This window comes from Cryptomeria japonica, chromosome 1 (assembly GCF_030272615.1).
Source record: "Cryptomeria japonica chromosome 1, Sugi_1.0, whole genome shotgun sequence".
Classification (NCBI taxonomy): domain Eukaryota; kingdom Viridiplantae; phylum Streptophyta; class Pinopsida; order Cupressales; family Cupressaceae; genus Cryptomeria; species Cryptomeria japonica.
Window position 1 is genome coordinate 662,139,302 of NC_081405.1, and position 10,270 is coordinate 662,149,571.

The following is a 10,270-nucleotide window of genomic DNA, read 5'->3' on the forward strand; positions in this document are numbered from 1 at the left end:
GGAGTTGTGAGAAGGTTTATGAGTAATCCGGGTATGGAACATTGGAATGTTGTGAAATGGATTCTTCGATATTTGAAAGGAACTACTACGAAGACATTATGTTTCAAAGGATATAATGCTGCTTTGAGTGGATTTGTTGACTCTAATCTGGGGGGTGATATTGATTCACGGAGGAGTACTATAGGGTATGTTTTTACTATAGGGGGAACTGCAGTCAGTTGGATTTCTAGGCTGCAAAAGGTTGTTGCACTTTCAACCACTGAAGCTGAGTATGTTGCTGCTACAGAAGCTATCAAGGAGATGATTTGGTTGCAATGTTTTCTGAAGGAATTGGGTCAGACACAAGAGGATAGCCCATTGTATACTGATAGCCAGAGTACCATTCATCTTGCAAAGAACTCTGCTTTTCATTCAAGGACAAAGCACATTCAGCTCAGGTACCACTTCATCCGGACTGTTTTGGAGGAGGGTCAGTTATGGCTTGAGAAGATTCACACAAGTGAGAATCTTGCCAATATGTTCACAAAGGCAGTTCCACAGGAGAAGCTGATTTCTTCATCAATTTCTGTTGGTCTTCTTGATTGATAATTGTGGAATTTATACCAGTCAAATCCTAATGTTTTATTCAGCGGATGTTTCATGTACAGTGGTGTCGTGTAGTATCAGTCTCCAAGTGGGAGATTGTTGAAATGTGGCGACTGATCAACAAAGTACTGTACACTCAGCATGTATCCTCACCAGGGTCCGGGGCCGGGCTGGGCCCCGGGCAGGCCACCCCCGAGAAATTTTTTTTTGCCATTTTTTGTTGATGAAAACCGACATTGTAATAAAACCCTAAAAAAGCCGACTTTGTTTGTTGCCCTAAAAATGCATGTTATAAGCGGCTGGGATGCTTAAGGCATTGTAAGGTTGATGTACTATTTTTGCTGGATAATAAGAAAGATTGGACGGCTGTGTATGGTGGACGTAACCCATTCTGGGTGAACCACGTTAAATCTCTATGTTATCTGTGTCCTGTTTTATTTTTTTATCTTTTGTATTTAAATCTGCATATAATTGTTAGTTCATATTTGCTTCGGATCTGCTTGAAACCCTAACATAATGGACCTTAGAGGGCACCTGGATTGGTTTGCTATCACTGCAAGAAACCAGGTCACATTGCAAGATTTTGTAGAAGCAGAAAGAGTATATCTGATGATATACCGGTCACTCAGGAAGGAGGAATTGATGTTGAGATAGTTCAAGCGGACATGAACAAAACCTGGAAGAGGAAACTAGTAATGTTGGAAGAGTAACTGGTTTCTGCACCTAGTGTAGAAATATCAGAACCAACAAACTAAGCTTCAAAAGGCTTAGGGGGAGAAAATGGCAAAATATTTTTGAACCCCCAGTTTATACCGACAAAAGACCTTAACTGGTATATGATACCCGTTGCTTGGCAGAAGACTAGAAATAGTAAAAAGGCAAATTAGGGTTTATGCCCTAATGGAGGAGCATTAATGATGGTAGGTGAGGACTATGTTTAAAAGCATTTTTGAAATCATTTCTCACTATCAGTTTTTGAGTGAAGAAAAGTTTTTCAAAGAGCAGAGCGACGAAAAGGCGATTTGAGTAGAGATTTGGAGAAATTGAGAAACCGCGAAGGAGATTCAAATTCAAATAGAAAACGGTCAAATAGAAAACACAAAGCGATGATTCAGCTATCGACAAAGTGTGGAGTAAAGGAGAGTCAGAAAGCCCTAAATTTGCATGTTTTGAAAGGTATTTCTCAATTTCTTAAAATTTCTACAATGGCTTCCACATCTCATACCAGTTCTAGTGCATCTATTGAGTTTGAAAGTTTTATTCAACGGAAGTCAAAGTATAATGCCCTATCACAAGTTTTGGTTGGAGTGATAGTAGAAGAGGGAATTTCTTAATACATAGATTGCAAGATTGAAGACCTAGGGTCTCTAGCCATCCACTCCCAACTAGGTCTGTTTTGTGGACAAGATAAGATGATCAAACCGGAGTATATTATTTTGGAGAAGAAGAAACTCCACAATGTTGTTTACTTCCTGGAGGATTTTACAGAAGATCATATAAGGATTATTCTAAGTAGAGTCCATGGTGACAAAATGTACTTGGAGAGGACGCATGATATCACACTGTAGGCAATTCAAGCAATCACCAGTTTCTGCAATACAGGGGAAGTACTAGCCCTAAGGACAGTTACCAAAACTGAGATGTCCAAGCTCACCGGTTCAGTGAGTGACTCACGGGGCATGACTGTAAATTCAATCAAGGATGATCTGGTTAAGTATACCTATATGGTGATAGGCTACCAGATGTTATCAACCAGTAGAATCAACTCTGTATCTGCTACAGCGGTAAATGCTGCTTATCGAATGATAAAGGAGGATGCATCATTTGACCTATGCACTGGTATATAGAGGCAACTCCTATTAAACCTAAAATCAATCAAACAAGATAATGCACTGAGGTTCAAGTTTGGACAACTATTGGTTGGGTTTTTCTTTTACTTTCAAGGATACTTCCCAGGAGTAGGAGACGTTCAGTGGTCTGGTGACCAACCGGTAACCAAGAAAATCAAGGAAAGCATTGAAGCACTTGGAACCAGTTACCCTGATATTCTGAACAAGTATTTTGATGAGTTCAGAAGGAAGATGAGACAAAGAGTGAGGATATTAGGAGACATTATCAAGAAATATGAAGATGATATCTGCTTCACCATCCAAGTAGACAAATGTATAATGGAGGTTGTTGAGCCTAGAATGGAAGAAGTGGAGCCAATGGGCTATGAGGTGATGTACGACATGCTAGAAGGGTATGCCTCTACCCTTATTGCCTCACCGCTTGATCCTAAGGCGAAGAGAACCAGCACCTACCTGGAAAGGATAGCACTGGCTGAGGAACCACCAGCAGTGAAAGAGAAAGGACCGACAGTGAAGAAGGAAAAGGCAGTGCCTGCAGCATTAGCATCGGTTACTACTGCACCTCCAAAACTGACCAAGTGGTCACCAGCTAAGAAGAAACCGGAAGCTGCACTGGCTAAAGTGTTCCAAAGAAAGAGAAAGATGAGAAGCAACTCTCTAGACTCAGAAGAAACTATGTTTGAGGAGCAACCCAAAAAGGTGAGACAGACAAGAAAGAAGACACAAAGTGAACTGACATCTTCAGCACTGGTAAATATAGATATCTCCTCCTATAAACCTTTGACACATTGTCAAAGAACAATAAAGAATATTAGGAGAAAAGTGTTAAATGATTTACTTGAGTGTTTTGATGACTTCAATGAGGATGAAAAGGAAGTGGTTGAAAAGGAAATAATTCAGTATCTATGTAGTAATGACCGGTCGCCCTTAGAGATTAAGTCTCAGACACCGGATTCTTTATATATGTCATTAGATAATAGATGGCGCATTGCCATAGAGAAAGAACAGGAAATTAGAGAGAAGGTTTTTGCACAATACTTTCCCAACCTGTCAAATTCTGAATTATATGATGTTATTAATCTAAATAAAGGACTCTTCTTCACTAGAAAAAGAAGACTTTGGCTATTAGAAGGTAGAATTGTTGATGTCGAAAAGGACACCCATCTGTTTATGCAAATCATTGTCTAGACTCACAAAGCACATTTGGCCAACCGGCAAGCAGAAGAAGAACCAGTTATATCCAAACCGGATGAAGCATTTGATGATGAAGGAAATCTGGTTGTTGAACCAATCGACACCATTGATGTCAATGCTTTGGATGATGAGGATGTTACCCAAGAGATACCATCTGAGGCAATAGGACAGAAGCAACAGACTAAACAGACTGATAAGCAAGCCGAGGACAGACAAGAAGTGGCAAAGGAAGAGGCAGAGTAGAGGAAAAAGGATGAAGAGAAGCAGAAGAAGAAGGAAGAAGAGAAAAAGAAGAAAGATGAAGATGAAAAGAAGAAGAAAGATGAAGAAGAGAAGAAGAAGAAGGATGAGGATGAGAAGAAGAAGAAAGATGAAGAGGAGAAGCAGAAGAAGGATGAAGAGGAGAAAAAGAAGGAAGTAGAGAGGAAGAAGAAGGAAAAAAAAGATAAGGAACAAGAGAAGAAGAAGGAAGCAGAAAAAAAAAAGGCTGAGGAGGACAAGGAAGCAGAGAAGAGGAGAGAAGAGGAGAAGGAGAAGGTGGAAGAGGACAAGGCAGGAGAAGCAGCGAAGAGCACCCAGATGGAGACTCCGAAGGCAACCAGGAGTCAAGCCAAACTGGCTGACCTCTCCAGTCCTATAGATCTCAAGTCTACAAGTGAATCGGAGCTAATGCAGAGCATCAAGGTTTCTCAAGAGCACCTTGAAATCATTCAAAAGAAGAAGGAGCAGGATATAATTCAAGCGGCTATGGACACACTTACCGATTTGATACTCGGTACAAATCTTTCGAACACGGATTCATCATTAGCTAGACTAAAGCTCCTATGCATAGTAGTGGATGATTAGGTGCAGAGCTTGGAAGAAGCAGCTGAAGCAAATGTCAAGAAAGAGCATCAAAAAGATCTTAACATTGCTCTGGTAAAGAAGTTGAATGAGCTCCGGTCTGAATTGCAGAAAGACCAAAAGGATATAAGGGACTCTTTGGATGAGGGAAATCTGCTACTTAGCAAAATCTGCCAACCCCATCTATTCTACGATGATGTGCTAGTTCAAAAGTAAAAGCTTCAAATAGACTTACAGTCTTACTTGAGAACATTTAAGCCACCCTATGATTCCTTCACAACTTATGGGCAAACCGTTCACCGGTTTCATATCCAGTCCACCAAAATGGAGCAAGAGATCAGCACACGGTCTAGAGGTTTGTAGGAGCTTCAACTGGTTTTACTTCCACATCCACAAATTCTTCAGAAGTGTTATCTGAACTTGGATGCCTTGACAATTACACAAGAGATGAGCACAGTTGATGCCATGGAAGAATAGGTCTCCCAGATGCAAATAGAGAACGAAGTGGCCACCTCCCTACTTGAGTCTTGGTCTCTATCAATGAAGCAATTCTTGTAGGACTATAAATCTATTTTTGACAAGTACTATTCCTTATTGTCATAAACTTTTATTATTTTTATATATCAAATGGAAATAGGGTTGTTTAGTGGTACTTTGTCATTGTTGGCAAAGGGGGAGAAGTATTCTATTTTGGAGAAGTATAGGGGAGAAGTATCTGGTATTTAAAATTTTGCTATATGCTTTGACATATGCTATATGCTCTGTATGTAAAATTGCTATACATTGTATTGCTTAAGGGATAGTTTATATGCTTAGGGGGAGCAATTTTGCTAATGGCATGATTTTGATGTAAAGCATGATTTTGTTGTAAAACACTTAGATGTCAAAATTTTATTTCCTAAGTGTTGCCATCAATGCCAAAGGGGGAGATTGTTGACATTTCTGATGTTTATGTTGTGATTGTCATTGATGGACACACACTTGCATTAAGATCCTCTTTATATGTATGAGTTAGAGCACAACCAGTATTTGTTTCAACCGGTATGTTGCAAGTATGTTGTATTATAGTCATTAGACTATAAATGTTTTGCAGAATGTGTTTACTGGTCTAAAGCGGCATGTTGACCTCAAGCGGTACGAGGGATTAAAGTGGCATAACACATTTCGACCAGTCTTCAAACCGGCAACTGGCTTTTTGTATGAACCGATAATACTCTGTGATGAGTTACCAACCGGCATTTTGTGATAAGTTATCAATCCACCGATTGTTTGATGGTGCCGACACACTAGCAGTGCTTCTTGTGTCATGTTATTGAGTATGTCTAGATTCATTGAACGTAGGAAATTGAAATGTAATCCTATTAGACCGACATGAAATCGGATTCCTTTAAAAGGACATCATGTCTAGGGTTTTAGGTTGTTGCTGAAAGGGTTTATGTTGTGACTAGGGTTTAAGGTGGTTGAGGAGTTGAAAAGAATATGAATGTGTAGAAGACTAAAGTAATGTAGGAGTGCATTAAGAATGAGCTATCAAGGATCTAACTGAGCAGTCTATGCTATTAGATAGATCAAACACTTGTTGATTACTCACATCTTTGACAAGTCTGTAGCCCTTAACTGGATAGGCCCAAAAGCCTTTTGTAAAATCCTCTAACAAGGTGGCTCACCTCTGTGAATCTAAAATCCTCTAGCAAGGTAGTCCTTGATCGGACTTATCTCCTAATAGAGATTGAGATTCCTAACAGGATCTATTCTGGTGAAGAACATTGTAAGACCTTAACCGGTCTAACCTTAACCGGTCTGGTTTCTATTCTGCAGATAGTGACTTGTGAGTTCCATCTCACCGTGGTTTTTCCCATTTGGATTTCCACGTCAAATATCTTGTGTTATGGTTGAATTGATTTTTTGGGTGAAAGTGTTATTTGCATTTTGGTTTGCATGTGTGATAATCGGTCTGTCTGTTAAACTATTTTACCGATTTATCTTTAGACTATTTAAGTGTTTAAGTGCAGTGTTTTTTGGTATACTAATTCACCCCCCATCTTAGTATTCATCAAAATAAATGATCTGGACTCAACACTTCATAGATTTCTATTACAGATCCTTGTCAGCTCCAATCTCCTTCTCTCATGCAGACATCTCAATCTAGTTCAGCACACACACACTTCTCTTATCACCGACATAATAAACCTTCTAAAACTCGTCCTAAATAGACTTTACAATTAGGTCAGTTACAAAAAACTAACCTACAATGAATCTACATCATAGATCATATCAAATCATTACAAATAATTATAGATCATCTTACATATCATTACAACAAATTACAAGACAATTACAGTCGTTGAATGATCATAACTCATCACCGCACATTGATTTGATAAGTTCTCAAACCCTTAACACATTCTGCTAAGCACTTCACTGGTTCCCAAGAAATTCAATCCTTGTATGTGCCAAAATAGCATCTTATCTCTTCACAAAGATTTTAACACGTCATCATCAACTTATGAACATGAAAAGAATCACCGCCAAACCATAAAATATCATCGGTCAAAGATCTTGATACCAGTTCTAAAACCCTAGCTAATTATACAAAATTTAATTATAAACATGAATTTCGATTCTCCAAACATGATGCGATTCATGTCATAGACTCATTATGATGTCATAAGCACACATTCCAAACCGCAACACCTGACTCAACACGGATCACTACCGCAACCATCTCCTTCTCGGTTCCTACTTACTGGTTCACTGTCACTTGGCGGTTTTGCTTGCCAACTCAATTCAATTGAATCTATTACTGGTTATACTTAACCAGTAGACTTAGATGACATACCAAGCATAAACAAACATGGACAAATATGGTTTCCATCAATGATAACACAAATAACTAATCATCAAGCATCATATCATAATTATATCATCACCAACAGTCCATCAATATATCATCACCAACAATCCTTTACTAGTACACCATCATCTCCATCAGTTATGCCAACATGCCAACAATCTTCATGTAATTTAATATTATATCACTTATAAGTGGAATAGAATTAGATAATATTATAATATATCTTACTATTTCTAATAAAACCTCATTTCTAAGAGTCAAAATTAAAATAAAAAAAATAAAAAAATAGTGAACAAGTTCCTCCCCAATCAATTGAAGGCAACAATTTCACTCTATCCCATGTGAAAGTTTTAATTTTTCATTTCAAGAGGAAAGAAGAAAATGTCTAAGGGAATATAGAATGGCATATCAAAGAGAATATTGAAAAAGACAACAAGAACAAATGAAAGATGTTCAAAGGGAAGAACAGCATCAAAAGCACAATGAAGAATCGACATCCAATGAGTATGTACTTGGAAATGAAAGAATGGAAATAATGTACAAAATTTACACAATCATAATGGAACACTTCAAAATGATTTTAAAAATCTTTAACTAATAGTTTGACACCAAATAGATAGCTTTGTTTCTCCAACAATGTGTTATTTCTGCCAAGAATGTTACCTTGGAATAAAAGTCATATGCACATCGGAAGGTCCTTTGTGTAATAGGTGTCGACAAGAAAAATGAAATAACAGATTCTCTTGTTCAAATAACATGGATCCAGGTCCACAATCTATATAACTTGCTAATCTAAATCAAGTAGAAGAAATATTGATTGCTCACGTAAATACAATTTTACAAGTGACACATGCAATAGGTTGTCAATATAAATATAAAAGTCACACAATAAGTTTTCCATAAAATATTGAACGAATTGCAAAATTTCTTCCTCTTTCAATCAAAGATTTGCCAATAATTATTGTTCATCGAAGAGATCAACATGGCATGTAGTACCCTTGCCCTAATCAGATTCTAATCTCGGTTTGACCTTGGTTAGTTTACCATGTTGTAATGTTATCGTTAGATGTTATGATTATTGTGCATACCTGTTAATGTGGTTTTCGCATCAATTCTTATGTAAGTTTACTTGTTCTCCTGATTCGTGTTATTAATCTCGAGCTAACACTTTCATTAAATATATATATGTATGCATGTGTGACTCATTGTTGCAGGTACAGTACTGCATAGGTACGAGGTTCATCTTCACCTGGATTCGTAGGTTCGAGTGTACCTCTTTGGTCCTTAGAGATTGGATTAGGTGGTCGTAATACCCTCATTTTACCCTAGTCGTGCTGAAGTGAGCATCGTCAGTCATTTGTTAGTTCCCTCTGTTTGGGTTTGCGGGTCGTGTATCTAGTTGGTTTTCTTGGGTTGCATGCTTTGCATGTGGTAAAATTGAGTATTTAATCCTTAATATTTAATTTGATTAAATGTGTTTTTTTTTACGCATTAGTAATTAAGGGACTAAATTAAATAGGACCCCTTCTTGTGTGATTAATCATTAATTAGAATTGCTCAAATCCTGTTTGTAGCAAGTTCAATTTAAATGGTTAATTTTAAGTGATGAATTTATTCAATTTATGCTTTTTGAAAGTAAATATTAAATTTTATTTGAAATAGAAATAATTTAACCTCTTGGGCATTTTGGAAAGAGAAAGGTTAATTCCAATTAATTGAGAAAATCAAATTTTAAAATAAAAGCAAGTTTAGTATATTTGATTTGTTGAAAAGAATGATTTTTCATTTTATTCGGAAAGAAAGTATTTTAAATCCAAAATATGAATTTTGGTCAAACTTTTTTTATTTAACCTAGGTTTGGAAAATATTTTTGGAGGATTATTTTTGAGAGCTATTTTGAAAAAATATTTTTTGGATGGAGAAAATTTTGGGCATTTGGAGGAAGAAGGATTCCTTGATCTTGCAGGTTGGGCTCTCCATCAAATCTTTCTAGGATTGCTAATTAAGGTAGGTTTCTAGTTTATCTCTTTGGTTTCTTTGCTAAATCGATATTTTTATAGATTTTGAAAGTTTTTGGTTGTGTTTGTGATAAGCTCATATATTTTGGAAAAAATGGAAGAGTTGTAGTTTAATTTTTGAATTTAAACCCTCCTTGCTTACTTTCCAAAACTCCAGATTACATTCTTGGTTGTTCACATTGATTTTCAAAATCAAAAAAATTGGGTTTGGTTGTTCTCCATAAAATTTTGATTAAATCTCCATTGAATGTTCTCAGATTAAGTTTTAATTTGGGGAAATTAGTTTGTTTTGGACAAGATTGGTGGAATGGATTGGATAAATGGGTGTAAATCTATCTTAGTTTGCCAAATATGGTGTTTGATTGAAAAAAATTTACCCTTTTCTGGGTCTGGTTATTCTGAAAATGTAAATATCAGAAAACCATGGGTTTTCTGGAAAACTGTTTTAAGTTTCAGTCTGAGACTGTGTTTTGAACTAGGATTTTTTATTTATTTTTAAATTAATTATTTTATGTCTGCGATAACCCAATGACTGGGGTTTTTTTTTTTTAAAGTTAAAAAAAATAAAAATTATTTTACCCCCATGTGGCAGGGTTTCCCCTACCACGTGGGAGGGTAGCTCCTGCTACCTTTGGGTAGCGGTTTCTACCCTATGGTAGCAGTGCTAACATTTGGTAGTGATTGCTACCATCAGGTAGCAGCGCTACCAAAGGGTAGCACCTACTACCATTTGGTAGCAGCGCTACCAATGGGTAGCGTCTACTACCTCTTGGTAGCAACGCTGCCAAAGTAGCAACCTCCACTCTCGTGTTGGGCCGTGGGCCCCACGATTTCTCTTTTGCTAATTAAAATTAAATAAAAAATATATATATTATTTTATTGTTGTTTATAACTTTGGTTTATTTAAAAGTTTTTAATATTAATTA